Raw genomic sequence first — 25688 nt, 5'->3', positions numbered from 1 at the left:
TTCTTGAACTACAAGTATTTAAAAAAAGCATGTTTATACGTATATGTTTGTTTTTTTTAAGCAATATTGAATTTTGTATTACTTGCGTTTTCTATAATCACTACGATGCACTAAATAATACTCGCTACTCCAATATTTAACTTTTTTGTATTTTTTTCTTCACTACGTTTATGCAATACTTTTCTTATTTGACTATATTTGTTCAATTATGGCAAAGATAAGAAAATGGCAGATATCATATTACACCTTTATTGAAATAAAATGAGCAAATTATCTGCTATCCCTGGGTCAGACAATTCTATTATACTTTTTCTATTTAATTAGAATAATAAACAAGCTGTCACGACCAGCGTAGCCTTTCTCACAGTTTTATTGGGAAGAAGGGAAAGGATTGCACACACGATCCGGTGATCGCTGGTCGTGGGGAGCAGGTAGCACTGAACGTGGAAGTGGGACTTCCGTAGCAAGCGATGGCGGTGTCGGGAGCGGAAAAAACGGGTCAGTAGCCGGGATAGAAGACCAAAAACGTGATCAGGATCGGAAACAAGTCGAAAGCCAAGAGAGGAGAGTAGACGTGGCTGAGAACAAAAATGGATCGTTATTCGGGACGGGAGAACAGACGTGGTCGAGATCAAAACAGATCGCAACGGGAGACAAACAGGAGCAAAAAACCAGGCGAAAAAGGACTTGCTGTCTAAAAACCGAGATTCACAGACGGACCGACAGAAGGGGACTGACAGGACCAAGTTTAAATACTGACAGGGAGCTAATCTGTCAACAAGCTGCAACTGTCGCCACACAGGCGGGGCCAATTGGGCGCCATGGCAACTGTGACACAAACTAAGTCTAAGGATAAAGGAAATAATAGAATACAATGAGAAAAATCTTAAAACTTACTAAATAGTTTGCCAATTGGGTAGGATTTTTGGACGTCCTAACACACACACAAGTGAAACCTTGACACACTCTGCAGGGAATGCCAAATTTCTTTCTATATTTAAACCCACATCTTCTGAAACTCCAAAGTCTGATACCCAATATGTATTCATGTGTATGTTACTCCCTGCCTTCTCATTAGATAGAGTAGAAAGTCAGAAGCTGAAAAAAATAGTTTCCACTCCATGTTTAACCTGCTGTTACTGCATGCTCAAATCTATAATTACTTTACATTTTTCTGTGCATGTTCTTCTCCAAACAGTTCCGTACTAAGTCATTAAGCTACAGTGGCCAGACCTACAGAGCAACCATCGAAACACTAAAATTCACCCAAGCAAGAAAATATTGTTTATACAAAGGCCGAGTTGCACGTGCCACCGCACAAAATATAACCGTACACCGATAATTAGGGCCAACTTTGTTCCACTGAGAGTAAATCTCCAGCTTATGTTGTCTCTGTCATTCATATCTTTGGTTTATCTTGTCGTTCTGCAACCAGAGTGTTACCATAAGGGATAGATTCTTATGGAGGGGTTGACATCTTACTGCTGCTACCTTGAAATCTTATCTACAATCATTTAGGTTGCACATTTGATTTTTGGGGGAAAAGTAGGAATACGTTATCTACTTACAGAGCAGACTCTGGTTATAAACAGTACAGACCTACAGTAAGAAATGTGATTATTCTTACTTGTACCAAAATATATTCTTAATACATTAATTTTTACAATTTGTGTGTACATATGTCTACTTTAAAAATTATAATATATTACATACACATAAAGATAGAACATGTGGATTGCTTTTTTTAAAAATAAAAAAATAAATGTTTTTCCTTTGGAACATCTTTTTTCATAAATCAACTTGGCATCTGTTTGAGAGCAGATGTACAGATTGTCTGGTTTATAAAGCCTGATGAATGATTGGGAAAATACAATCTCCTGGTGCATATTTTTCAAATGTGCCCGATTATTGCTCTGTTAACATGTTGGACAGATCGTCGAGTCCCGGAGCAGGACTCCCTGGATAAATCTGATTGGATGGCATCCTGGGACACATTTTTCTAATCCATTCAGGATGTGCTTTCTTCTCATCACTTGGCTGGAAACGCATCTTCTGGCTAAGGAATCTGCTCGATTCCAAGCTCCTTTTTTGGCCATCAATGTTACAGACATTGCATCACTGTGATATGAACAGCGAGCTAACAAAACCCGGCACAACAAATGCTTATCCTATCCCACTGCTTTCTATATTTCCCAATGCAACCTCGGTAGCATTAGAAAAGCATCTGTAGGTTCTAGGGTTTCAAACTGTTAGGAACAGGCCAACTTTAAATCATAAAACCACATCCAACAGGCTGGAAAGCCATGCAGCGCGTACTCGCTTAGCGAAGATGTTATTATAACTCAAGTTTTTTTTTTCTTCTCGACATTCTCTACTTTCAGTTAAACCTCAGATGGAATACAGAAATTTTGCTCCACCGCGACAGTGCTAGATGTTGTCTTGGTCGCGGACGGGTAAAGATGAGGATGGTGGTAATTGAAATGCAGTTTGGTGAGCACACATCTCAGTTGAACAGGGACAGTCCCAGATTTTAAGCCTCAAGTCAGCAAGCTAAGTGTCAATGCTAAGTGCATTGAAGTACCGTATTTTCCGCACTATAAGGCGCACCGTGTTATAAGGCGCTACAGTAGAGGCTGTAGTTACGTTATGCAGCCATTAGATGGTATTAAACGTTAGTGCAATCGCAATATAGTGACACTCGTAATGTGCAAAAACAATAACAAGTGCAAAACAATAACAATAAAGCAATAACATAATAACTGTAAAATGTAAAACGTAAACAGCTCATCCTCATGCTTCCTCCACTTCCGCACCATCGATTCATTAATGTTAGACTCTCTTGCTGCTGCTCTCGTTCCGTGTTCTACTGTGTGACTGATCGCCTTGAGTTTAAACTCTGCGTTGTAAGCGTGTCTCTTAATAGGAGCCATTTCAGGGTCTTTATACAAAAGCACAAATAAAAGAGAATAGTTGTTTAATATTTCCCAATATGCACAGCGCACTTCTTCTACGCAAAGAATGGAGTCGGTGGCTGCTTACCTAAGTTGCGAGACCTGTCGCGGCTCAATATTGATCCATATATAAGGCGCACCGGATTATAAGGCGCATGCCCAATTTCGTTGTCACAATATGTTAACCCATTTTGTAACAATGACAATAAAGGTATATTCTATTCTATAGTCAACTTAAAAAAAAAAAAAGATTTTAGGTGCGCCTTATAGTGCGGAAAATACGGTACACAAACTGAGAGAATGTATTGTAACATTGGGAGGAGTGATAACCAACAGTTTGAAAAGCAGTTAAATTTGTTATGAAATAGTTCCTGGTGCGCAGTGTTCCAGTCATTTTTAAGTGAAACACCATATTTATTCAATCATTTCCTGCCAATAACGGCTTCAGACGCCAAGGACAGATTTCAAATGGGCTGGTATTGAAAGAGTTATTAAAAAAACAATAAAAAGTGAACTCATCGTAAATATTGAGATGGATGCTTACTTTCTGTGAAGAATAAAAACTGATGATGAACATTCTCTGAACAAGCAAGGAAATTGGATGGAGTGCTCGCTGGACAAGCTGCACGGCCCACAATAATTGCCACTGCCATGTCTGACCGGGGCCACATCAATAATGGCAGACATGGGGCGGATATCTACAAAAAACATGCAAAACAAGCTGTTCCTTTAACCCAAATCCTTTACAGGCCAATTCAGACCACGGCGGAGACAGACTAGGAATAACCGTTCCATTCTTAAATTTGTGTCACTGCTTGCCAGTGCCCAGTTAAACTTAGGTTGGGTGCAGAGTTCAAGATGCTAAGAGAGTTTACCTAAATCCTTGCACGTGTTTCAGTTAAACACTTTAAAATGATAATTGTACGTCTTTATCTTATTTAGGGATCGGCTTGACCTGATCTCACAAGGTTGGTTGGTAATACCACCTCGGACAGATAAGGATTTTAACAACATTTTTGCTAAACAAACAATCAAAAAGTTGACTTCATTAAGAAATATGCAAGGCATATTTTAAAATTGTTGTTTCAAGTTAAATTAAGATAAATGTGAGGAAAACAGACTGCCCACCAACCCAAGGACTTATTCAGTTGCGAGGTTTGAATGCCAGACAGACACGATCATCAGTACCACAGACCTTGCTACTTGCGTATTCAAGGGAAAAAGTCTGGAAGAACGCCCGACCCTTCATCAAATTATTTAAGAGGTTAAAAAGAGGAGAAATGTATGCAACAAAGAATAGCCCTAATCAGAAAAAGGCCCAGTTTCATAGCCAAGGAATCTATAGGAGAAAGCAGCAGGAGACATGAACTCCGCTGATGAAACCATTGCCAAGATCAATATTGTTTTATCAAGAAGGTGACCTCTGCCTCAGTCATCGTCTCTGTTCTTTTCTTGGAAACAAAAAAGGGGTCTCTGCAGCGTGCTTGATTAAGCTAGTTCATAGCCCCAAGACTTAACTTGATTTAGTCTTGTCCAGGCTGTCCCTCAAAGCTGTTTTGGACGAGGCATATACATAGATTCATATTGGGTATCAGACTTTTGAGTTTCAGAAGATGTAGGTTTAAATATGGAAAAAAAAATTGGAATTCCCTCCAGAGTGTGTCGAGTTTTTTGTTGGGTTTTTTTGTACTATTGAACGGTTTTATTTTAACCATTGTGGAGATCTGGTTCAAATCGAAGACACCCGATGCTAGCGTGCATCTAGCCAGCTGCTCTCCAAATTGTTTTCTTACACTGAAAGGAGAAGCCCTCCAATTTTATTTTACTTTTGCATAATGACAATAAAACATTAATGTACCTGCAATTATGCGTTGTGGGTAATTATTTAAAGATCTAAGCTTTTTATTTTGTTACAGTTGTATACTGCACTCTCAGTCTTTAAGGACGTCGGCCAGAGGCAAGTTTAACTCTTGGGGGCTTTTATTAAGGTGCAAAGCTACTTTGCAGGGATTCACTTTTGGTGGGGTGGTCCTGGTACCAAATAACCACAAAAACTAAGGGATGTCGGTACATGTACGTAAAACCGCTAGCCAAATTTACGTTACATATGTGCAAATCAGGGCTGCCTGATTTTGGAAAAAAACCCAATTACGATTTTTCAGACCTAAACTGCAATTTTGATGCAATCTTCGATTTTAAAATGAAAGTGATAGGGTTTTTTTTCTCAAGGAGCACAAACAGTGATATCCAGACATAACTTGAGGACGTACTTAGAGACAAAGAGTATGCGACTGAAACAAAATATAAACTGTAGATTTAAAAATAAAATCAGAATTGCAGTTGAATTAATGGTCTTTATTGTCATTATACAAAGGACAACAAAATTAGAGGGCTATTCCTTTCAGTGTAAGAAAACGATTAAGAGGCTGGCTAGCTACACGCTAGAGTCGTGTCCTCGCGACTTCTGCAATGTCTTTGTGATGATTAAAATACAAGAGTCACAAATGTAGCGCTTTTCTACGAGTAGTAGCTCCAAGTCGTCCGCTTTATTGGTAATGGATCTAGCGTTTGTGACTAGCTGCAGTCGGCAGTGTTGGCCTAAGAGTTGTTAGCCTAGCTATTCGCTTTCCCTTCAGACGCCGCCTCAGTTGATTCTCGGACGTGATAAAAATCAAGGGAGCGCCCGCTGGTGATCGGTTTTTCTTTGTACTTTTCTGACTCTACTCAGGGTCCGTTTTGACTAATGAATTAATTTTCAATGTAAGGAGCTACTTAAGCTACGAGCTGTGGCGTTTGTTTTGGTGGCCATTTGTGCACGCATTACCTCGCCTTTATTGGTTGGTGCCATTAAAAACCTGCTTCTGATTGGCCGGCGCTGTTAAAAATGTGACAATTCATATTCTTAACTTTGAATCCTTGAAAAAAAACGCACACTATCACACTTGTTCACATTTCATATCGATTCGATTTCGGTTTATCAGGCAGCCCTAGTGCAAATTAATTTTAATTTTAAGTTACTCCAAAGCCCATGTCCAAAAAAACGTTCCGCAATGACAAAGGTATCCAATTGTTTAATACAGTAATTGGAAAATAAAAATAAAGGTTTGTACTTCACGGATAGTTCTTTTTGGAACGTAGCCCCCGCAATAAATAACTGTTTACTGGACTTTGACAATCTCAATTTGATAACCTGTCATTCGTAGCATAAAAAGAAAAAAAGGAACTCATTTGCTCTAATAAGCCTTCACACTCTGGATTTTCAGTTTAACGTTGTGTTGTATTAACTAGCAACACGCTACTGTAGCCTCTACCTCACACAGTAATCCTGCTCTTGCTGATTATAATTTTATCCTTATTCAACCGTTTCAAAGACTTTAATCCCCAGGTTTGATTCCCGGCTCCTCCGTGTTATATGTCGAAGTGTCCTTTGGCAAGACACTGAATCCCTAATGACCCCAATAAGCAGGTAGTTGCCTTGCATGGCTGACACTGCTATCGGTTAGCTAGTGTGTAATAGGAAAAGTGTGAAGCACATTGTAAAGCTCTTTGAGAGGTCTTCATTGACTTGAAAAGCTCTATATAAATGCAGACCATTTATAATTTGGGCTGGTATAAGCTTCCGTTTCCCATGAACAGGATGAAACTTAAATTCTGTGGACAGCATAAGTTTTTCCTTTGATTTGGTAAACAGCCATACAACCTGAACCAGGTGGGAGAGAGGTTAAAATGAAACGGAACTGGTGTAATACTACAGGAAACAACAAAAAAAAAATCATACAGCTACTAGTGTGCGTAGGCAGTTGCCCATTCCTCACTTTTTTGGGTCATTTCCTGCTTCGCTGTCAGATATCAACAGTACACTGGTGTTTTATAGACATTACAGGAAACAATATACATCACGCTTGTCAACTGAGAAATCTGGACAAGTAGGTCTGTAACAGGTTTTGGCAAAGCGAATCTTCAGGATACAGTACATCGTCGAGAAAATAGAAAGGAAAAAGCACTATGAAACTTTTCACAAAAACACTGAGGTGATAAATAGATATCAAAGCCTTTGTCGACAAATACTCGATACTTTCATTTGTTGGCATTTTTGAGGAATGACTGGAAAGGAGAAAAACCTACTGTATATAGGAACAAAGAACAACGTTTTCTTTTATGCACACAGCCAAAATACCGCATCTGCAGGAGTCACGCGTCTTTTGTGTTACAAATCAAGTGTGGTCGCCCAGACATAAAACCAATTCCCAATGTTTCCATTTACGTGTTGTCCAACAATGGATCAGCACAAGGACAATAGTTGTTTTTTTTTCGAAATTATTTATTCAGGACAGACACTGTATGGAAATTAGAAGTAGTAAAATCTAGCATTTCTGTGATTGAGAAAAATATCAAACGATAGTGGGCTGACTAATAATTATACTGTGATGTATGTAGAACATGTTAAAGTTTGAAAGGTCTCCCAAGAATATAGCCATTTTAAACCCGTGGAAGGCTAGGGTAACTGGGAAAAATGGAACAAGAACATCTTATCTCATCTCATTAGCTACATCGCTTATCCTCAGTAGGGTCGCGGGGGTGCTGGAGCCCTTCCCAGCAATCATCGGGCAGTGGGCAGAGGACACCCTGAACTGGTTGACAGCCAATCGCAGGGCACACGGGAACAGACAACTCACTCGCTCATTCACACCTAGGGACAATTTGGACCGGCCAATTCACCTGAAATGCATGTTTTTTGGAATGTGGGAGGAAACCGGAGTGCCCGGGGGAAACCCACGCAAGCACGGGGAGAACATACAAACTCCGCACAGGAAGTCTGGAGCTGAATTTGAACCCACGCAGGAGGTTCCCAAGACATGAACTGTGCCGCACATGCGCTAACCCCGGAACAAGAACATGTAACAAGCTATTCATATGAAGATTATTTAGATTAAATGGTTTTGTAATATGAAAATAACCCAATTTATTTCTTCAGAGACTACTAACCAACAGGAAAAACAATGTAAGAAGAATAGATTTGATTCCAGCCATAGCGGAGAAGGTTGAAAAAAAAAAAAAATGACAGCTTGTTCCATTATAGGAATTTTCTTTCCTGTGTCCTAACCACTGAAATTAAAACTTCTCTCTGGATCTGAATTGTTGATTTCCTAAAAAAACCAACAAGAAAAAACAATGACCTACCCCTTTCGGATGGATAGATAGGGATAGATGGATACTTTATTCACACTTCCAGCAGTATCCTTGTATTGAAAAATAAAATAACAAAATAAAGATATAGAATAGAAAAATACCCAACATAACGTTATGCTATAGAGTATTTAAATAATGCTCCGGAAAATACACACTGTAATAAAAATAAGGTAATATGCAAATGTGGGGGTGGGGTTTAACATGGGCTTTTACTCCCCCGGGTGGAGTTAAAAAGCCTCATGGCATGAGGAAGAAATTATCTCCTCAGTCTGTTCATGGAACAAGACTGACAGCATTATAAGGTTTGGAAATGTTTTTAGAATATATATATACTGGTATATATATATATATATATATATATATATATAGGGGCAGCACGGCGGAGCAGTGGTTAGCAGGGTGTGCAGCACAGTTGTGACGTCATGAGATCGAACCTTCCTGTGTGGAGTTTGCATGCTCTCCCCGTGCTTGCGTGGGTTTCCTCCCACATTCCAAAAACATGTATGTCAGGTTAATTGGCCGGTCCAAATTGTCCCTAGGTGGGAATGTGTGTCCTACGACTGGCTGCAACCAGTTCAGGGTGTCCCCTGCCCACTGCCCAAAGATAGCTGGGATGGGCTCCAGCACCCCTGCGTCCCTACTGAGGATAAGCAGTGGATATATATATATATATATATATATATATATATTATATAATGTAATGTACCCCTTGTCTCAAGTATTAAACTGTCAATCCCAAAAACAGTTGTTTTTTAAATGAAAGAAAATAAGTGCCATTTTTGCAGGTAGGATGGATAATTGTGAATATTATTCATGTTTAAATGAAAGTAAGTACCTCTCGTTTGTGTGTAACGAATTGTATCATTTGTTAAGCAAAATAACAAAATGTGCAAAAAAAATACATACAAATTCAAATTGTAAAATATTATTAGGATTAGGATTATTTTGCTTTGTTTTTTTTTGCTTGGATAATTGTCAGCCCTCCAAATGTGAAATATTCTGATGCACTGTAGTTTGAAAATAAGGTTCTGTTTTATGGTGTTACAATCTGTGAAGAAGAACAACAACAAAAAAATCACTGTGGGTATTACTATCTAACTTTATTTATTACATAAAGATTGACTTATTATGTGCTAAATCCACAAAAAAGTGATTCTTCAATAAGCAAATCACAAAAAAAATCAAGAGACTACTCAATACATGTAACTTGACGGGTTTGAACAAATAGTACATGCTGGGAAAATCTCATTTAAGCAAAACATATTGTGTCGGACTGGCAAAAATTCAACTTAATCCATTTTCCTGCCACAGCTTTTGCAACTTCTGCTTGGATTATATGCGTTTTGAGTAAATGCTTGGAAGACACAGTGGCTCATGTGGAAAAACAAGATTCTGAGTATGTAGTGTGAAATGAGATCACAGGGAAAAGGAATGAGAGATTGCCTGTTCTCAACATCTCACTGATTTAAGGGATTTTTTTTCCCATTTCATACATCAAAATAATGTTTGGAATGTGTTTTGTTTGCTCTTACTTTTGATTTTATATTTGTTATTTATTTATAGTGCTTTATTTCTAATTCCTCATATTTATTTATAGTTTCTCATCAACCATTTAGTCTTCCAGTTAGACCCCAACTGATCCGTTAAACTGACCTGAAAATGATCCTTTTGTCTTGAGATGTTTGATTCTCTGATTTTTACCAGATAAACCTGCTTGTTTTTGATTAATATAACACAAATTATTAAGTGGCACTTATCCAACAGTGTTCTCCATAAACGGCTTGATGCATGTGGTCGTTGCAGAAAAAAAAAAAAAAGATTTTATCAGTGAGGCAAGTGTTGAGTTTGAGATTAGTGGACAGATTCCTGGCCAAACAGAAGAATGTTTTTACCGTCGCAAAATTTAAACGAGCGCTATTATGGCCTGGAACATTGAGCTGTAACAGAAGAGACGTTTGAATAACAGACATAAGGCAGAGCTTGTCACAAAAACACACTGCTTACCAATAATAGGTATTATCCATCAACCTCAATCAGTTCAGCCCTAACAAGCCTGATCACAAAACTATAAACATTTCAAGATGGTTAACATGTCTTAGTTGCTGGAAAAAAAAAAATCAACAGCGGACGTACCGTACTGCATTATCTCTATTGGGCTCAACTGTTTATCTTCATACGCATGTTTTGGCAGGTAATACCTATGAGACAAGGATGGGCAAAGATAGAGGTTGCCATAATTTTATTACTGTGGGAGCTACAAAGGATTTAAATAGTACTTTTGGGTTCACTCGCATATACAAATTCAAGGACGGCACATAACTGTTTAATAAGAAGTCACAATGAAGTGCAAATTGTTATTTCTTAAAAAAGAAAAAAGTGAAGTATTACATTTGTCTTCAATATAATTCCAAATCTGCTATATATCATTGCATCAATCAAAACTTGAGTACAGTATACGCACCATACGGTTGTGCAAGTACGCAATGAGTTGCCCCCCTAGTGGTCTTTAGTGACAATACAACATAAACGCAACACTGGTATTTGAACGCAAAACAATGTATTATCCCTAATTTAACCAAATTATTTTTGAAATATTTGGGGTTTTTCCTCATGTCCCTGTTTTTCGTGCAAAATGTGCATCGAATGTTCGTTGCATTTTTTTGTACCAAAATAATTCCTGAATCCACCCGTAAATGATTATGTCATGAGCCTATTATATGAATATGTCTTATGTAAAAAGGCCTGGCAATGATGCTACTTGGATTTATACCACATTGGCCACTGCTATGCATTAGCTCATTGTAAATGGTCTGCATTTATATAGCCCTTTTTAAAATCACTGAAGACCTCTCAAAGGGCTTAACAATGTACTTCACACTTACCCATTAACATACTGAAGGCCACAAAGTAGCCATGCAAGGCGCCTACATATATTTTTCATCTGCTTTCTGTGTTAAAGTAACAGGATAGAGTTTTGAATAAAGCTGTTGGTAAAAAAAAGTAGAATGGTGGTACTTTCTTGAGTTATTAGAAACTGTTTTCAATAGAATATTGTCCAAACCAAACTCCAGGTTGACAAGGATATATAGACTCTACATAAATGATCTTCTGCGGGGCGAATTATTTGGAAAACCATTTTTATTAACCGCAGATCCTTCTGAGGGTCAGGGTAAAATGTTCAGTTGCCACATAAGTCACGGTTGCAACCTCATGATCTTCTTTCTGTTATTCTCATCATCTAAAAAAGGTTACGAAAACGTAAACAACCGAAAAAGAATGGCCTCGCCTTCCTGATGACGTGCTCTATCAGCCGGTGTTCTTTATTATTACTTTCATCAGAAGGAGAATGTAAAAACACTTAAGAGACCAAAGGAGCCTCTGGTTTGTGCCACTTTGCCATTGCCATTAGCATGTCATCGTAGTTGTTTTCACAACCTATCCTACACCTAATGGTTTTCCTCCTAGATAATGGTTTCCTCAAGGTCTTCTGATTGGCATGGAGATGAAAACGAGCAGAGACATCAGGAAAAATAAGACAGTGGGTTGGTTTGCAGATGTTTGTGTGCCTAATAGTATAATAGGCCTATCTTGATAGGTTGCAGTGGTGAAGGAATAGGTGGAACCTGAGAGGCAGATACTAGCAGAGCCTGGTATTAGGTTAACACCCTTGGGGGTACTGTGTCTTATTCTGGGCTTTTTGATGTTTTGATGTGTTAAATCAAAGAGAACAAGCTGTTAGGGATGTGAAATTTCACATGGATTTTAAAACATGTTAAAGAGACACTTTTTAATGTTTGACTATTCAATGAAATCTAGAATTAATTCAGTTTATCTTAACCTGGTTTAACTCTCGAGTTAAAAGCTGATCTAAATAAATCATTAATGTTCAGTATTCTTGCAATGAAATAGTATTTTGTGAACAAAATGCCCTTGTGTTTTTAGGTATGGATGATTATATATTGGAAGTATCACAAAGTCAATAAAGCACCAACGTGAAAGTTCTTCTTGAAATGCATCCTTTCACAAAGACTTTTTTCTCAGAAGCTTCTTGGAAACGAGTATTTTTAAGAAACTTAGCAATCTTTAACTGTTGTTTACTAAACAATGACGAAAGCTAGAAACATTTTTTTTATAATTAGACATGAGGGTTCAAACTTTCTTTTTAATTCCTATGCCTATATTCCTATGCCTCTATACCAGGGGTGGCGAACACGCGGCTCTTGGCCAATAAGAATGTGGCTCTTTGCCTCATCATATTTTCTATATACTGTGGCTCTTTGCCTCGTTTCATGTTTAGTTTTTTCCCCCTCTTAAAACACACTTGAATCCATCAGAGTTAATAACAAATAATAAATAATATTTTGAAATCAATTTGGCAGATTTGTTTTTTTTATGCTGCTCCGGACACATAACTGACTGCCAATCATCTGCGTAGGTTACGTCTAATGCCGGGAAATTAAGTAAACATTTTATGAGCGTGCAGACTGTTCCCCTCATGGTCAAAATGCAAAACGAAACAGAAATATGAAGATGAACACAGGGCATTTCAGGAAGAATGGGAAGATGCTTACTTTTTTGTCTAACGGAATGGCAAATCACTCACCACGATATCCCATTTCAAGACTTCAAATCTTCAGCGTCATTTTAGCATAGCCCATGCTAAAATTGACACGGAATTCCCCAAAGGTACTGAACTATGCAAGCAAAAATTGAGCACCTTGAAAAGCCAGATAAAAAGACTCTTTGTGTCAAACCTTTTTGCCACCCCTGCTATATACTATAGCTACATAACTACATTTTCTGTAGGCATTAAAAAATGAGTCAAAATGGAAAATAATGGCTTGCACTTGGCCCTTCCCATTTGATAGATGTCTGACATTGAATGAGTTCAGTTACTACAAACAGTAGAGAGGGCATTAAACTATGTAGATATATAAAACCAAATTTTGGCTCATTGAATCCCATATAAATTCCATTTTTATACTGTGTGTTGAAAATGCAGTCTAACGATAACTGACAAAATTGCTTTTACAAGTGAAAATTGTGTGTTAGAAACTCTGAACCACCTCGTGGAACCATTGACCATTTGCCGAACTTGAAAGGATACAATTTCAGATTTTGAAAAATACGAGCGGTTAAAGGGACAGTTTGTGTTTTTTGTGTCGACTAGTGGGTAAAAAATAATCTACATGCCCATTTTATCAACGCAGCGGGAGCCCAGTTTGTTGTGGATAAGCCCCCTACGCCCTCAGGTCCCTTTCCTCACATGGTTAGTCTGTGCCTTGCCATAATCGTTATATTTTTTTAATGTTTTTATTATATTCCAACCATTGTATGTGTCTGTGTATTAGGTGTTTTGGTTTGTTGGGTGGGAATAAAAGAAGGGATTGCATTGTACACTGAATGTTTTTATACGGCACTTTTAGTGGCAATTTTTGCCTGAAAAGTGCTCTACAATGAAATTTGATTTGAATTTGGTTTGATTATAAATAATGGAAAAAGCTCAAATGAAGACTCTTGCAGAGAATCATATATTGACATCTCTCATTCATTAAGAGCTGACCCCAAACCAAAATTATTTATCTTATATCCCAGTGTCTGATATAATGTCTCACCGGACGCCCGGGGCGTGCATCTTTTACGTCGGGCGTACAACTTTCACAACGTCTCTGCCCGGGTGGCCAAAAAAGAAAAAAAAAAAAGAAAAAGAAAAAATATTTTTTTAGTTTTTTTTCAAATCAAACGTTTGCCTTGTTACGATATCAAAATCTTCGTTCGGTTTGGAAATTTCGGAATTTCAGTTTGTTAAGCAATTTGCATACTCTGCAGCCAATCAGAAGCCTGCATAGAATAACTTCGTGCTTCCGGACATTCCCGAGTGTTATAAGGTCGTGCATTTGCATCTCACTTTCCAAAGTACACACACAGAGAACACAAGAAAAATGGAGAAGTGGAATCAAGCCAAAACCTCAGCCCCAAAAGAAAGATTCAAAAGAAGCTAACAAAATGGATGACGCTACAAAACGTAAACGTACATTAAAAGCATCGTGTAAAGGAGTTCACGTGGCTTGCAGCAGAAGACGCAAAAGCAAACATTGCATGAATGAAGATGAGTAAATACAGGTACATACTGATGGCAGATCGAAAATAGCGATGTCATATACAAGCAATGAAGGTTATAAGTAGATTTATAATAGACCTAATTTTAAAGAGTTGTTCTGTTATATATTCTGATTATCAATCCTTAATATTTTGCAAGAATGTTTTTTTTGCGATAAGTCGTCTTATTGCGTTTCGAGTTGTGAAAAATGGGGCAGGCAACTTTATGCCTGGTGTCCGGTAACTTTTTGTCATGAGTTTCAGACACTGTTGTATCCCCATGGGCCTATCACTAAATAACAAATACAGAATTGAACTCAAATTCTGTAATGACAATGGACCGTCAGCAAAAAAGCAGAGACATAGTCTGCATGCGTATCAGGAATGCTCACAAACGGCGTGTCAACACATTGGGTGTTTGTCGCATATGGCTCGTATCAAATGTTGAAACGCTGATGCCTTTTAAGAACACCACTCTGACTGCTTTTATTGCAAGTGGCTGTGGTGATTATAGTGCAGCACATTTAGAATGCAAACAAGAACAGTTGGGGTCATGAACCCGGTTCACTGGAAAGCCAGAGCCCCATTTTATTACCGCACTTTACGTTCCTTTTTTTCACAAGAAAGAAAAACAAACCTGGTTATCAGCGGACACTATTACCGTCTTATTTTCCTTTTGACACTTCACAACTCTCTACAAGGAGCTTTTTAAACTCGTGATTTATTTGCATCAGACACGATGCATTACAACACAGCGGGAGGACATCGCAGCAAGCCAGAGAAGCAGAAAGTTAGGAATTTATGAAGGGAGGGAAGATTATGTTGATCACAATCTGGCAACAAGTAGGCTGACTCAGAATTGATCCGGTAGCCAAATGTCTGCTATAAAAAACTAAAAACTAAAGTGCATTGGCAAATGGAGCTTTTAAATTAGAGCTAAATGGTTTTAGGAAACAAAAAAGAACTTTCTGACAATGATTGCCTTTTGATCCAAATTTGCTCTAATCAAGTTTCATTACGAAATAGAAAATGACAACATACCATAAAAACATCAAAACAACTCCAATTAGGTTATGTGAGGGTTTTTTTTTTTAAGGGTTATTGATCTATCTTCGTTATTCATTATCCATTATCCGTTATCGGTCAGTTCATAATACGCTACAAAGCCTAGGAGCCGGGACACTTACTCTCAGCCAAAAGGCCAAGCTAAGGTCCTAGCCCTAAAGCCTTGCTGCGATCATTGCGAATGCACCGATTCCCGGAGGTACTGCAATACCGGGCCGATGCGTGGAGTGGACAGAGCAAGCTCATATTCCATCTCCGAAATGCAAAAATCAAAGAGGCCAAGCTAAGGACCTAGCATCAAAAGGCCAAGCAAGGCCAAGAAGGGGTTTGCAATAATCTGTGGTCTGTGCATTTTGGTTTATAAAGCACTACAAAAAAGGCTAGATCGATTGTTTATATGGTGTCGCAATGTATGACTAGGCCAGGGGTTGACGACCCAAAATGTTGAAAGAGCAATAAAAAACAATTTTTTATCTATATAATCAGTGTCTGAAACTCATGACAAAAAGTTAGCGGACACCAGGAAAGACAACTCTGAAAAGTTGCCTGCCCAGCCATAAAGTTGCCTGCCCCATTTTTCACAACTTGAAACACAATAAGACGACTAATTGCAAAAAAACTCGTTGTTGCAAAGTATTAAGGATTGATAATCAGAATAAATAACAGAACAACACTTAAAATTAGTTGATTATAAATCTACTTATAACATTCATTGCATGTATATGACATCGCTGTTGTCCATTTGCCATCAGTATGTACCTGTATTTACTCATCTTCATTCATGCAATGTTTGCGTTGCGTCGTGTGCTACAAGCCACGTGAACTCCTCTTTCCACCATGCTTTAAGTTCCGTAGCGTCATAAATTTTGCTAGCTTCTTTTGAATCGTTCTTCTGTGGCTGAGGTTTTGGCTTGATTCCTCAACACTTATCCGTTTTTCTTGTGTTCTCTGTGCGCCTACTTTGGAAAATGAAATACAAATGAGCGACCTTATAACGCTCGGGAAAGTCCGGAAGCACGAAGTTATTCAATTCAGGCTTCTGATTGGCTGCCGAGTACGCAAATTGCCAAATGAACCGAAATTCCGAAATTTCTACACCGAAGGAAGATTTTGAAATCGGAATAACGCAAACGTTTGATTTGAAAAAAAATCTTTTGCTTATTTTTTTTTTTTCTTGAAAAAGTTGTCGGCCACCCGGGCGGAGACGTTTTGTAAGTTGTACGACCGACATAAAAGATGCACGCCCCGGGCGTCCGGGCAGATATCATTTCAGACACTGATATAATATCCAGGGAGACTGGGAGGTCGTTGGTTCGAGCCTCCACTGAGTCATATCTAAGACTTATGACATTGGTACCTGTTTGTCGCTGGGCGTTAGGGGTAGGTTAGATCACCTAATGACTACCAACGTCAGGTGTTGAGGCGCATCAGTTGGGTATAACAATCGTCACATCATTCTGCGAGTATGAGATAAGACAGGATAAGGCGAGAAACAACATTTTCCGTCAACATTTTTCAGAAAATTGTCTAAGAGGGAGCCACTTGGGAGCGCCAAAGAGCAATATGCGGCGACAAGACCGCTTGTTGCTGCACCCTGGACTAGGCTATGCCTGCGCTACATACAGTCAAAAATTGTTTCACTTTTTTAATCGGGTATTTCTTTATACGTAAATGTAAGATAATGGTAATACTTTGTTTCTATTTTTTTTACACCTAACAGCTTGAAACTCATATTGGAAATATTTTAGGATTACCTCAAAATGAAACATGGTCTAATTTGGGAACACAATGAGTAGTTTCTCTGCTTGTTCAATTAAAATGATTTTTTAAGTAGACATTTCTTTTTTCTTTTTCTGATAAATTACCATACAACATAACGTAGAGTAATCCCAGAGCTGAATTGATTAAGAAAATCCATACCAAATGCACATTTTGCATATACCTCAGAAGTAAATGGATTTTTTTTTTTACAATGAAATGTGAACACAAGTATTTCAATTAGATTTTTGAGCTTTGGATTCATCACTGCTGATGTTATACATTAGCATGTTGCAGGTGCTGCATGCAAATGAAGTGTACAAAAAAATCGGACATTTCATACGTATTTTGTGTAAGTGAAAAAGACGGAAATGGGTGGAAACAAAAAGGGATCCAACAAAATGTACTGTAATCCCTTAGCAAAATAGATTAAAAAACAAACATTTTGTGAGGCCTCAAAAATCAGTAATCAATGTACAATGTAATCCAAACACTAAGTGAGAGCTCTGCGTGCGTCACTGCCGATGTTAGCAATCAGCACATTACAATGTTCAAGCAAATGCTACGCACTAATGCGGTGTATGGAAAATTCGGACTTGAAATACTCCGCACTTAATGTGTTCCATGCCTTAAAAAAACATGACAGAAATGTGTAAAAACAAGAAAGCTACGAACAAAAGTGATCATAGAAAGATATCAAAATACAAATATAAAACTCTATTCTAAACTTTACATAAGTCAATCATTTGACCTGTTCAAGTCATCTAGCCTACACCATCAACTCGTTGTTATTACACCCGGGGGTACATCGGTCTCTTTTGGAGGTCTGACTAAAGCTTTAGAATTACTGAGAAGCAGCAGGGGTGCAACTCTGACTTTCTGAACCTAACAATAACATCCCCTGTGGCGCTCTCAGAAGACTCTAGCGCTACATAAATACTAATTAGAAGTCGTTGCTTTGTTCAACGAACGTATGCACTTCTTTCTTAATTCCCCTCGCGGGGTTAATAAAGCTTTGTGAAAAATTGGCAGCCGGTTCAAAGTGTACCCCCCATGTATGCTGAACATGGCTCGGTCAGGACGGGAACCCGAATAAGGATGAGCTGTACTGAGGTAGTCGATAATTTTAAATTGGATGAAACAATCACAATATACTAATACTGCCATGTTAACATTGGTACAATATAGCAATCATGGTTGTCATGTTACAATTTTAAGAACAACACAGGATTTTATCAATATCATGATAACCACAATATCATGATGATTAGCGTATCATACTAGTTTACACATGGAAAAAATGGAACACAGTGATTATTTGGAGTAGTAACATCATGCTTTGAGGGTGTTTTTATGCACACGGGACAGGAAGAGTGCACTGCATTAAAGAGAGGATGACTGAGGCCGTGTATTGTGAGATTTTGGGGAACAACGTCCTTCCCTCAGTCAGAGCATTGGAGACTGGCCGTGGCTGGGTCTTTCAACACAACGACCCGATGCACACAGCCAGGAAAACCAAGGAGTGGCTCCATAAAAGGCATATCAAGGTTCTAGCATGGCCAGGCCAGTCTCGAGACCTGAACCCAATCGAAAATCTTTGGAAGGAGCTTAAACTCCGTGTTTCTCAGTGACAGCCCAAAAACCTGACTGATCTAGAGAAGCTCTGTGTGGAGGAGTGGGCCAAGATCCCTACTGCAGTGTGTGCAAACATGGTTAAAGACTAGAGGAAACGTTTGACCTCTGTAATGGAAAACAAAAGCTACTGTACCGAATATTAACATTTATTGTCACACAAATAAATAAAGAAATCGTTAAAAAAAATTCATTGTGATCTCTGAATTTTTCTTTTTAGTTTATCTCTCTCACAGTGGATATGCACCTACAATGAAGATATGATATCAGATCTCTCCTAAATGGAAGAAATAGCAAAATAGAAGGGTGTTCAAATACTTATTTTCTTCACTTTATATATGTAGACAATTACATTTTTGGTCTGTTCGTACTCCCATTTCACGATTTTAGTCTCCATCTGGACTTAATCTTACTCTTTGGGTTTTCCATTATCAGGTGCCAATGACTCTGCCAAAAAGATAACTTCCACCCAAAAATAGTTTTGCTTCTCAAGGCGGGTGGTACTCTAATGGCGTACATTTCTAGGTTATTATCCAATCAATTTTTACCAGTAATCTTTTGTACCCTGAACTGTTGATGTGAATTCTTATTTCTATTAACAAACCATTTATGTTGTATTAAAAAATATGTATTGTTTATTTTGAGGTTATTGTGCCTGAAAATATTGGGTTTTTATTTTTTTTGCAACCTATTAAGGGCAAAATTGTATTTTAAATAAGCATTGAGTATCTTTCCACATTTTAGTTATGATTGGACGGTCAACAGCTATTGAGAATTTACCCATTGACAGAAGTCTAAACTATAAAACACATTTTTGGGATGGAACTGTGACCTGAGGTCGGTGCAAACGCTCACCATCACAACCTCAAAAAAGTGGGATGATTACAGTTCCTAAGCCTGATGAATTGTCCATGCTGTCTCAGCAATTAGAAATAAAGTACCACTTAAACATCAAGAGGCTCTCATTTAAAACTTAACTTGGAACAGGAGAACCAAAATATGAACTGAAAGATTTAGGGATCAATTCCAATTGCCAACTTTTAAAGCAGTTCCAAGACACAAAGACAGGAAAAAGTCTTCAGAAGCAAGAAATGGCAGTGAGATAAACGCACAGTAACCCTCCTTCCAAAGCAGGCAAGGAGTTTATCTTGGACTGTGGATTGCTGTCTAGTTGTGGTCAGCTTGTGGATGAATCAGTTCCATATGCTGGTCGCTTTATTCTACAACCGTTTATAAATACATTCCCTTTCAAGTGGTGATGTTGGTCAGGTTTTAACACAAATGCTTAGTCTTTACAATACAAGAAGTTGTTCCTTTATTTTTTTGGAGACTGAAAACATATCGGTTTAGCATTTGCAGGTAAAATGCATGTTTTATAGGGTTTACGTTTGTTTTAATGTTGCTTGCTTGGAGTCCTTTGAATTAAATTGCTTTGCTTTGTTTAGTGTTTTTGACACTCGAGACTCCGACCCCAAATCTGCTGTGTATTGACTATAAGAATTAGAATTGTCTTTACTTTCATTTATAACACCTGACTGGACATGGCACTCCAGGGTAAACACGTAATAAAGGCTTAAAAGAGAAAAATAAGATAAAGTGAGTGATTTTAAGCGCGTGGTTATGATTTTCTTTTATGGAGAAAGTAAGAAAAGGACCATTTTAAATACAGTCCAAATGCAAAATCAAAAAAGATGAAAAAGGAGGAGTTTCTATCAGCAGACTTAAGAGTTTCACATACCTGCATGCACAACAAAAGAGGCTCAGCAGAAGCTGCAATGATTTCAGCCAGAAGATGGCATCAGCAAGTAGAAAGTTTTAAAGTTACGAACACACTTTTTAAGTTTTGTATTTTAGAACTTTAGTAGACACTTAAAATAAGGAGAAAGGACATTAATGGATTCTGAACTTGCAAGGAAATACAGGTTGAGGGGCCTTTAGATATTAAAAAAAAATAAAAATCCCCATTTTGCCACTCCAAACCCAGGCTTCCCATTTTCATTAAACCTTCAAGGTTACAAACAATACATGAACCCTAAGAGGTGTGGTTATCAAAGAACAGCAACAAGATAAGCCAATGTCAAAAAAACGTACAACTGAGTGTGATAATAGTGATAATAAGGACTTCTTCACCAACTACACTATGGATTACTTCTATCCTATGGACATGGGTTTTAACGCACAAGAAATGCGTGTATTCAAGGAATTTCAACTCCTTGCCCTGAAGAATTCTCGTGCCGGCGTAATGAAGGGGCCTATCGTGGAGGAAGAGCCGGAGCTAGCGAAGCGGCTAGCGGCGTTATAAGTCTTCAGTACCATCCGTAATCATGGTAAATGCGAACTCACGACCAAATAAGATCATCGAGTGCTGGTGGAAAACATCGAAGTGCACAGGGAGCGCAGTTGCTGTGTTTTGCGGAAACGTGGCTCACGTTTAGCATTCCGGACGCTAACGTGTAGCCACCCGGAGCTACCCGGAGCAATCCGGCTTCAACGCCGCTAAACAGAGACACGAAAGCCGGGGGGAATCGGAGAGGAGGCGGACTTGCTAACACGAGGTGGTGTATCCCTGGATTTTCAAAAAGAAAAGTTTTCCATATGCCGCAGGGATGTCGAATTTTTGGACTGGCGTGACGTCATCCACTTCGCTACAAGCACCCCTAGGGCATCATGTTCATCTGTTAATAAACAATGGGGTAGACTGCTGGAAGTGTGAATTTCCCTACGGGGATGAATAAAGTATCTATCTATCTATCTATCTATCTAAAACAGAAAGCCTTTGAACAAAATACCATACAAGCTGTTTTACGTACGCATACATATTAAACTGAAAGGTTGATGCACAGGTGAAAAAGTGTAGAGATTGTTTAACCTATTATAGTGCACTATGCAATTGAGTGTTCCTGGTACCAAGACTAAAAATAGTGTGATAGTTGGATAAAGTGTCGGAACTGTTACAGGCACTACTCAGGTTTGATACCCATTGTAGACAATTTTTCTTCGACTATGGTCAGCAGCATGCATTAATATGTACTGTTCACACATAGTCCGGTGCGGCTCGTTTATTAAATATTTAGACAAAAGACTATTTTCTAGGGGTCTGCCTCATAATTCATAATCCCCTTAAAGGGCCGCCAAACTTCAATGTGAGCCACAACCAAAAAGACTTAAGAAACATTTTATTCGATCACCTTTGAAGGCACGTGTCTAAAAACAGATCTTCTCTGTTATCTTTGTAAGCTCATCACAAATTTCAGCCTTCAGCGCTTCCTTTTTGTGGCCTTTCTCCAAAAGAGCAGAGGAACCAAAATATCCATGTTGGGATCGCCTTACCTCACTCAAGGCCACAACTGAAGCCACTCTACGACTTCCAAACCCGCATGCAAAATTAAGCATGGCGCTCCGACCACTCAAAACATCACCTTGTGAACTCTGCCGAACACTGTGGCATTTGACAAACATGTTCCTTCCTTTAAATTGAGAGCGACAAGGGGAAACAAACGCGAGCGGCGCAGGCAAAGGAGCCGACGTGTTTTGACATGATGTCACTTAACGGCAAAAGTGTAACGGCGACAATAAACGCGCGCCGACTGCTGTGTTGACCACTATGTATAGCGGTAAAAATACAAGCGTAGTGGAAACATATGTTGGCATTCTTCACGCCAGATGGCGGCCATGGAAAAACCAAATTCAAAGTGGTTATTGGCCTCCCGGACATTAAAATACAATTAGGTTCAATAATACCTGGTGTTGAAAGTGTGTCATTTTATCTTACCTCACTAAATCGCTCATTAGTTCACAGCCCAAAATACATTTGTATTTTTTATTCTTTTGATACTTCCTTGTGGAAGTAAATCCCAAGAATGAAAGAAAGAACAAAACCTTCTAAGCGTATGTATTAATCAACAATTTAATGTTTTTCTTGTGGTAATAAAGTATTACATTTTATAGTCTAAATTAAAAAGCAAAATTAGATTATTTGATTAATCTTACGTGGCCATTCAGATACTCGCTTTACCATCACACGTAACACAGCTTGCTATTGTCATGTGAAAAAAAAAAAAGAATCTAGTAGTGATTGGTCCTTACTCATGAGCAACTGTGATAGCAGACATTTTTTGAGATCATTCTTCTGAATTTACTTTTTTTCTCGACTTGGTTGTAAGGTAAAATAAGAAACACAGTACATAAAATGTGAGATCTGTCCCAAAAGGCAGATCATTTTGTCATTTTAATATTGGTTTCATTTTACTTAAAAAAAAATAGTCTTAATTCATTTTGCCATTTCTTTTCTCATTCTACACAGCAATATAATAAAAATGATTGGTTGCAGGTTCGATTCCCGGCTCCTCCGTGTTTTGTGTCGAAGTGTTCTTGGGCAAGACACTGAATCCCTAATGCCCCCAATAAGCAGGTAGGCACCTTGCATGGCTGACTGCCTATTGGTGTGTGAGAGTGTGTGTGTGAATGGGTAAGCGTGAAGCACATTGTATAGCGCTTTGGGAGGTCTTCATTGACATGAAAAGCGCTATATAAATGCAGACTATTTACCATTTACTTGAAAACATTTGTGAAACGGGTAACAAAAAATTAAAATGAGCTGCCAGATCATTGTGCTTATTTTTAATATTTTTGTCACAGTAAAATAAATTTTTATTTTACTACTTTAATTATATTACGACCCAGTTTAAATGTTGCCACATTATCTGCATTCGTGTTTTCAGATTATTCTGCTAATTTTAGAATTGTGTTTATTATTTCATTATAAGAGTAAAATGTAATCACAAAATCAGTGCTTAAATTGTATTTAAATGTCTTCTAGTGGACTGATGTTAAGTTATTTTTTCTACCTAAATACAAAAGAAAGGAAAAATATTAAGAAATACAACAATACGTCATCAAATTATCAAATATTTATGATCATTTAACTGTGCATAAATAATTAGAATATGGTGTGTAGACGTAAACATAAAATAAAAAAAGGGAATTTTTAAGTATACGGTGTTCGTCCCTCTTGCAAAAGAAAACGTTTTTTTCCAAAAATTTGCTTAAAAGACGAAAAAATAACAAAGCACCAGATGCAAATGTTGTTACCAAAGCTGAAATTAAGACTTCTTAAAAAGAACATTGTAACCAGATGATGCAATGCACCCCCTATAAAGCCATTTGCCAGGAACGGACCTGTTGCATGCATTTCCACCTGCTTGATTAAATGAGTTCTGATTGCAACTAATAAAAGTAAATCACCTCCCCTTCATTTCTCTCATACCTGCGCTGTGTCTCACCCTGAAACAGGCTCTGGTTTCCCCTTTTTATTTCCTTAACCCTGGACTTGACCTTCTGCTAGTAATTAACAAGTACACTGAGAAAAAGGAAAATTGTTGCTCATTATTATGATAATTACGACAAGCCAGGGGGAACCTGCCAGGTAATGTAATGCAGACGTCTTTGTGACAGGGCAGCTTACGTTCCTATGTCTTCACCCCCCTTCTTAGCGCTTAATGTTAAAGCAAACTATTAACCATCTGCTATGAAAACCCACTTAAGAAGTGTCGCGTGTAAATCTGTTAGTAATGTCTGACCGGGGTATGTCTTTCTTTCCGTACTCTTCCCATGAATCATCATGTAAAGCAAGCTGAGCCATCCCGGGCTTGCTCAAAGCGTGACCGGGCCCGACCGGCGCTCCAGCACAAACAAGAGAGCACTCCATCTCCGTTGAGAGATTGTTTAGCATTTTCCTCGCAGTTATCCCGAGAAATGAAAACAATGCTTCCTGTGTCATTTTTAATTTTCATAATGGGCTAGGAAGCGGGCTTTTGAGGAGCACGAGCCAGGCAGGAAACAATGCCCGCATTCAGCAACGTCCCCTCAGGCTGTTGGAGGAGAGCAGAGGTGTATGTCCGCCTTAATGATTATACATGATGAGAGGAAGACATTTTTTTACATTTTAAATCATTGGAAATTCCTCATGTGTGAACAAAAGTAACACATGTTGTTTGCCTTTTATTTATTCCCCCCTCTGTTCATGCAGATTCAAGGTTACAATAAAAACAAAGAAAAAAGGACTGATGGGTAAAAGCCGGTAATAGTCTTGGTATCGTCCTCTCAACTGGTTCGACACTTTTCACATTCGTATATTCCGAACGATGCTAACAGATTAATCAATAAATGACAGAGTGAAGAATAATATCTCAGCTGAGAGAGTGAGACATCTCAGATCAGTGTTCATAAGTTTATTCTGCTCGTTTGTGTTTCATATTGGACACCTGCAAACAAGATTGCTTAGGAAGCCAGTTTGTTATTTTGACCAATTCCTCACTTTTGTCCATACTTTTAACTATTATACACCTTCCATTAATGTAAAAACAGGCAGTGTCTGAAATAACGTCTGCCCGGATGCCCGGGGAGTGCATCTTTTACGTCGTGCTTACAACTTAAGTTCTAAATCTTCGTTCGTTTTGGAAATTTCGGTTCGTCTGGCTATTTGTATACTCGGCAGTCAATCAGAAGGCTGCATCGAATGCTTCCGGACTCTACCGAGCGTTCTAAGGTCGTGCATTTGCATATAATTTTCCAAAGTAGACGCACAGAGAACACAAGAAAAGTGGATAAGTGGTTAGAAATCAAGCCAAAACCTCAGCCCCAGAAGAAATATTCAAAAGAAGCTAACAAAATGGATGACGCTACAAAACGTAAACGTACATTAAATGCATAGTGGAAAGAGGAGTTCACGTGGCTTGAAGCGGACGAAGCAACGCAAACATTGCATGAATGAAGATGAGTAAATACAGGTACATACTGATGGCAGATGGAAAACATGCAAAGAATGTTATAAGTAGATTTATAATAAACTTAATTTTAAAGTGTTGTTCTGTTATATATTCTGATTATCAATCCTTAATACTTTGCAACAATGTTTTTTTTTTTGCGATTAGTTGTCTTATTGTGTTTCAAGTTGGGAAAAATGGGGCAGGCAACTTTTCAGAGTTGTCTGCC

At 38.3% G+C, this 25688-nt stretch overlaps 1 long non-coding RNA gene and 1 pseudogene across 1 annotated transcript in view; both read right to left on the bottom strand.

Annotated features, from left to right (window-relative positions):
- The window catches only part of LOC148348788 (uncharacterized), a 78307-nt gene that overhangs the window by 30145 nt on the left and 22474 nt on the right, over positions 1 to 25688 (bottom strand). The window lies entirely within an intron of this gene.
- LOC148348789 (U2 spliceosomal RNA) lies at positions 15482 to 15632 on the bottom strand (annotated as a pseudogene).

The sequence above is a fragment of the Urocampus carinirostris genome, chromosome 18 (genome assembly GCF_059441175.1).
Source record: "Urocampus carinirostris isolate Australia breed hairy pipefish chromosome 18, RoL_Ucar_1.0, whole genome shotgun sequence".
In the NCBI taxonomy this organism is placed as follows: domain Eukaryota; kingdom Metazoa; phylum Chordata; class Actinopteri; order Syngnathiformes; family Syngnathidae; genus Urocampus; species Urocampus carinirostris.
The sequence above is the reverse complement of the archived record's forward strand: the minus strand, read 5'-3'. Positions and strand labels throughout refer to the sequence as shown.